Raw genomic sequence first — 6,859 nt, forward strand, 5'->3', positions numbered from 1 at the left:
TTATAATTTCAGTTTTACCAGGTCAACCCTTTGGCGTTTCTGACAATACTAAACAGTTCAAGTTTCTGTGCTGGTGAATTCATGCCCAGATGTTTTTTTTTTTACTTGAAGCCTTGAACTCTTCTTGAGCCCTTAGTTCTAACTTTAGTGCAGTAACTGGTAACTCACCAAAATCCTGCTCAGCACAGAGAGGAAATCTCCTTACGGCGACAGAAATGCAGAGCCCCAAGAATCAGTGTATGAATCTCCAATATGTGACACTCTCTGTGCTGGACAGCGACCTTTATCATTCCCCTGTACAGTCCCTGCAGACTCTCGGGTTGGCAGGACTCCCAGACAATTCTCTTGGCTCCTTGAGCAGTGGGAAGAGCAGAAAATGGACCCTGGAGAACTTCAGCCTGAGATCCTCCCCCCAGGAGTGAAGAAATGATTCAACGATAACAGGCTCAGATTCTGATGGCAAATTCAGTCTTGCGGGCTTGATTGAATCATTTGGCACGACGGAAACACCAGAAAGGAGAGGAAGAGCCAAGGCTTAGACCAGGGGTCTCAAACTCGATTTACCTTAGGGCCAACTCTAGTCCTCAAATCCTCCCAACGGGCCAATAATATCACTGAAGATGGTGTTCAGAAAAGAAAATGTTTATATTATATTTTTATTTCAAATTTCTTAGAAATAATAAAGCTGTCATACAAATTTATACAATTCTTCGCCTGCCAGAGAGTTTTGTGTTTTTGCCAGGCACCTGGCAACACGTCAGTTCTGTCAATTTGTTGATGTTTGGCCACAGATGGCCTATGGCCCGGGACTTTGAAACCCTTGGCTTAGATTTATTTATCTATCCTTTACACTTTTAGCTACTTCCATTGACTGGGATGAAGACCTGTGATTCCATTCACCTAACAGTGCGTCCCACGCGGGAAAATACGTTGTCCAAATGTGCTTGCAATATCTGGATAGTCAAGGAAGGCTGTTTTTTTCCCAGGTTGTTTGTGAGCAGACTCTTCCTCTGTGCCAGGGGTAACAGGGACATTAGGCAGCTCACAGAACTTTTGGGCTTCCTCCCAAACAGCATCCCACTTAGCGCTGCTTCACATACTCTCTAACGCTTTGACAGTTCCCTGCCATACACTGCAGGCCTGAGAAAGTGTCATGTCTTGTTTCTGCTGAGCTTTCTGTGCTATGTGATTCATTCTAAGAACATAGTAAAAAGCCATCAAGCACACACAAAAATCTATTTTCTGCACGTTCTCCAAGAAACCGAACGCTTCAATGAACCTTCGGTAGGGAGGCTCTGACAGTCCCAACGAACGACTGAGAAGTGCTCTCATGGAGTTTTTTACAGCAGATGCATTTCTCCATCTGCATGCCCATCTCCTGTCATTTAAACGAGACAATTCCAGTTTCACTAAAAAAATCAAGTAGCTATTCTGTTAACTCTGCCTGCCTCAGATCAAAGCAAATGCAATTCACTAGCCATGCAATGTATATAGAGAGCAATGGGGTGATCTTGCAGTATATTTTGCTGTACTCCACTTACATGACCTGCCATGACAGCGGCCCCATCATAACACTGTGCTACAACTGGCAAGTTTGGAATACCCAATACCTGTAAGAGCTACATAATGTTGTGATAGACGGTGCCAGCATCCTGTCGCTCAGAGTCATCGACATAGCCTAGACATCGTTCCTTTATTTCCAGATTTTTGTGTATCTTTTGTGTATTTTGTGTGTTTTGTGTACCATTTTTGATGAACGCAGGGTCTCTCAAGCTACCGGGAAACTGTCTGCAAAGAAAGCAGAACACTGCATCTGCCGGGTCGCTGTACTCTGAAAATGGAAATGTCTTGTTATGTCTTGTCTGGCTCCTATGCCTGGCCCAGCTGTGGGACTGCTCCTACTGCTGTCCCTAGAGAAGAGTAGGGACTCAGCAAGTGGTGGGCGGAGGGGCAGGGGGCATGGGGAAAGGGGGCTGAGGAGGGAAGAGATTCAGCAAGTGGCAGGCATCCGGGGCCTCTCGGAGGAGGAGAGGAGGGACTCAGATAGAAGCAGGGCATGGCAGGGGGCTCAGCGGAGGGTGCAGCAGGGACAGAAAGAGGCAGAGAGGCTGAGGAGCTATGGGGGAAAAGCGGGAGGGGACCTCAGGGTGGGGAACAGGCAGGGCCACCACGGCCCAGGTGTCCACACTCTCAGAGGTGGTGGGGCAGCAGCTGTGCCACAGGGGAGGTTTAGTCTCCTCTGGCCTATTATTCCCGCCGCCTATGTAAGGTGGCCCTCCCTGGGCCACTTCCTAACACCTCCCTGTGATCATCCCTGTGATCACCTCCCTGTGATCATCCCATTTAGTTCTAATCACGCCTCCCTTCATCAAGTGCAGACTGAGCCTGCTTCCCAGGACAACCTCTGGTACCAGAGCGGAAACCAGAGGAGAGCGCAGAGATAATAGGGTGTTAAGTTATTGACATGAACTGTGACTGTATAGACTGTTGTTGCAACCAAGGTTCTGTAGTGGAACCAAATCTTGTTTAAAGGAGGTCAAATAAGGTATCTAAGACAAAGTTATAATTTTCTGGTTATGATTATGTTATCTGTATACATATATCATTTTTGTATTTGAAGTTATAAGTATTGACTCGATACTGGCTGTAGTTCAAACTTGTGCTATGCTTCTGCGTGACACCCCAGACAATTTGACATGAGCACTGCCCAGCCTGTCCCCATTAAGGACCATCAACTATACAACTGACCCACTGGGAGAAGAAAAGGCAGATACAACTTGGGACTCAGCAAGGCATGCAGGGACAGGCCTATGGACAGAACTCTAAGGTTTTTCCATGCCATGTGCTGGACAGATTGTGGTTGGAACAAAGAAAGCACAAGCAACATGACAAGAGACTATAAAGGGCAGCTGCAGCTCCTCCATCTTGTCTTCAATCCTGCTTCTTTCTTCTGGAGGAACCTGGCTACAAACTGAAGCTCTGAACAAAGGACTGAATGATCCATCCCAGCTGTGGATGTGCTCCAGAGACTTGGTTTGAGCCTGCAATTTACTCCATCACTACTACAAGCCTGAACTAAGAACTTTGCCATTACTGTATGTAATTGATTCCATTTAACCAATTTTAGATCTCATCTATATTTCTTTCTTTTTATGAATAAACCTTTAGATTTTAGATTCTAAAGGATTGGGAACAGTGTGATTTCTGGGAAAGATCTGACTTGTATATTGACCTGGGTCTGGGGCTTGGTCCTTTGGGATCGGGAGAACCTTTTTTCTTTTACTGGGGTATTGGTTGTCTTAACCATTCCCCCCGATAAGGAATGGTGCTGGTGGTGATACTGGGAAACTGGAGTATCTAAGGGAATTGCTTGTCTGACTTCTGCTTAGCCAGTGGGTAAAAGAGAAGTCCTCTCTGTTTGGCTGGTTTGGTGTGCCTTAGAGGAGGAAAACCACCAGCCTGGAGCTGTGACTGCCCTGCTCTAAGCAATTTGTCTAAGCAGTGTGCCCTTGTTGCCAAGAAGGCCAATGGCATTTTGGGTTGTATAAGCAGGGGCATTGCCAGCAGATCGAGGGACGTGATCATTCCCCTCTATTCGACATTGGTGAGACCTCATCTGGAGTACTGTGTCCAATTTTGGGCCCCACACTACAAAAAGGATGTGAAAAAATTGGAAAGCATCCAGTGGAGGGCAATAAAAATGATTAGGGGACTGGAACACATGATTTATGAGGAGAGGCCAAGGGAACTGGGACTGTTTAGTCTAAAGAAGAGAAGAATGAGGGGGGATTGATAGCTGCTTTCAGCTACCTGAAAGGGAGTTCCAAAGAGGTTGGATTTAGACTGTTCTCAGTGGTAGCAGATGACAGAATGAGGAGTAATGGTCTCAAGTTGCAATGGAGGAGGTTTAGGTTGGCTATTAGGAAACACTTTTTCACTAGGAGGGTGGTGAAATGCTGGAATGCATTACGTAGGGAGGTGGTGGAATCCCCTTCCTTAGAAGTTTTTAAGGTCAGGCTTGACAAAGCCATAGCTGGGATGATTTAGTTGTGGATTGGTCCTGCTTTGAGCAGGGGGATGGACTAGATGACCTCTTGAGGTACCTTCCAACCTTGATATTCTATGATACCCCAGAAGGAGGCCGTTGTTGCCCAAGAGGAAGGGAGAACGACCTCACTACATGCAGCCAACAGAAGGTGCCATGGGATGAGCACCCTTCATGCTACCTTTCTCCAGACAGAGACCTTGGGACATGCATTGGGAGGTGGTAGGAAGTGGCCCAGGGACTACATAGGCAGTTGGTATAATAAGCCAGGGGAGGATAAACTTCCCTGTGGTGCTGCTGCGACCCACTGCCTTTGAGAGATGGAAACCCATGGCCCAAAACATGCTCCATCTCTTCCTGTCCCTGATCCACCCCTCCACCGAGGCCCCCGCTGCTTCTCACTGAATCATTCCTCTCCTTCCTCAAGAGGAACCCAAAGCCCAGTACTTGCTGAGTCTCTCCCTCCTCCACCCCCCTGTTTCCCCAGTCACCATTGTGTTCACTGAATCTCGACTCCCTCCTCCTCTTCTCTACCCCCTCCTATGTGCCCTCCCAGATCACTGACTCTCCTCTCCTCCACCCGCTTCTCCACAGTCCCTCACTGAGTACTTCCATTCCTCCATCTCCCTCCCTGCCTCTCACTGGGTCCTTTCACTCCTCCACCTCCTTCCCTGATGCTCACTAAGTCCTTCCACTCCTCCACCTCCTTCCCCAGCCACTCACTAAGTCGTTCCACTCTTCCACCTCCCTGTCTGCCACTCACTGAGTCCTTCCACTCCTCCACCTCCCTCCCTGCCACTCTCTGTGTCCCTCCTATCCTCCACTCTCCTGTTCCTCCCCTCCCACCATGGCACTCGGTGAGCCCAATGTCTTTCTCCCCTCCACCCTCTCCTCTGTGGTCTCCCCCAAACTTCTCCTCCCTGAGTCCATACTCCCCTCCACTCCCCCTCCCCTATGCCCCTTGCCCACAACCTGCTGAGTCCCTCCTCAGCTACGCCCTGACCCCACCCGACGTCTGAGTAGTCTGCCACCAGCCACCAGCCAGTGAAATACAGAACGACATTTAACAGTGGGCCCTGGCCTCCTGCCCCCCATTCCAGCCCCCTTAGCTGAGTTGATCCAGCATGAGCAGGCACAGCAGTGGGAGAAGTTACACAGCTGGGCCAAGCATAGGAGCCAGACATCAACCAAAGAACAGAGGCATGCAAATGCCATAGGTGACTAAGTGGCACAAAGTCCAAAGAAGAAGAGAAAGGGAACTAGGAACATTAGAATAAACAAAGTTATGTCTCGGTGTTTCGCATTTACATTGGAATATTACAAGACATTTTTATTTTTAGAGTACACTGAGTAGTCAGAGGCTGTTTTCTGACTTCCTTGCAGACAGTTTTCCAGTGGTTTGAGAGACTCTGCATTCACCGAACACAGAGTTAGAACTGGAAAATACAGGGGGAAAAGCTTCAGAAATACATACAATCTGTCATACACAATCAATATTCTGAAAGGTAGAATTCTTTTCAAAAAATCTCAAGAATGGGCTCTGTCGTGGCACAGGTATAAAATTCTCACAAGATGGTGTTAAATGAAAACAGAGACTATGATGCAAGAATCACCAAGGTACAGTTTTACCTGGCTAACCAAGGAATTTCATTGCAAGGGCAGGATGAGAGAGAAGTATCAGCAAACTGTGGAAACTTTCTGGAATTAAGCAATTTGTTTTCATAGTATGAGGAATCATTAAAAGAAAACAGTTACAAAAACAAACAACAACAACAACAAAAACAGAGTGGGTTCTCTCAATCTCACAAGCCAGTCAACTCAAAACAAGTTTTGACAAATTGCTGCTGATATTGTGAAAAGCAGACTAGTTCTAAAAGTTCAGGGGAATGGGTTTTGTAGTTTTCTTTTTGAAGAAGAAGAATGCAATTTTAGAGTTGAAGAAATGACAGTCTCTCTTCAGATACTCAGAAACTCTGGAAAGAAAGGAACAATTCCTAGGATTTCTTGATTGTTCTGAATGAGGGGATGCCGGTGACATCTATCATAATATTAAGCAGTTCTCACAAGAATCTGGGACTGCAAACTTGCCGGTAGTAGCACAGTGTTATGATGGGGCCGCTGTCATGGCCAGTCATGTAAGTGGAATACAGCAAAAAATGTTGCAAGGTCACCCCACTGCCACATATGTGTGTATATGTGTATATACATACACACACACACTGTGCAGCTCATAAATTAAATTAGTTGTGGCCTGCAAAGTAAACTGGACAGCAAAAGGCTCTTTTACACTCTAGAGGGCTTGTTTACCTTCTTTTCACAGCCTGGCACACACCATGCTTACTTAGAGGGCCAGAAGATGCTTGGAGTGAAACTAGAATTGTTTAGTTTAAGTGACAGAAGATGGGCATGCAGATGGAACAATGCATCTGCTGTAAAAAAAAAACTCCATGAGAGCACTTCTCAGCCGTTTGTTGGTACTGTAAGAGTGTCCCTTTATCAAAGCATTTGGTTTGTTAAAGAATGGGCAGAAAATAGATTTGGCTGCATGCTTGATGGGTTTTTACTATGTTTTTAGTATGATTCACATAGCACACAAACCTCTGCAGACACGAGACTCAACACTTTCTCAGGACTGCAGTGTACATCAGGGAACTGTCACAGCATTAGAGAGTATTCAAACCAGCACTCATTGAAATCTGGAAGGAAGCAGAAAAGTTCTGTTAGCATCAAGAAGAAGGTCAGAGAAAGTGTGGGACTCTTATTGAATGGGGGAGGCAACCTAGTGACAGATGATATTAATCAATGTTTATTTCC

This window comes from Lepidochelys kempii, chromosome 1, assembly GCF_965140265.1.
Source record: "Lepidochelys kempii isolate rLepKem1 chromosome 1, rLepKem1.hap2, whole genome shotgun sequence".
Lineage (NCBI taxonomy): Eukaryota > Metazoa > Chordata > Testudines > Cheloniidae > Lepidochelys > Lepidochelys kempii.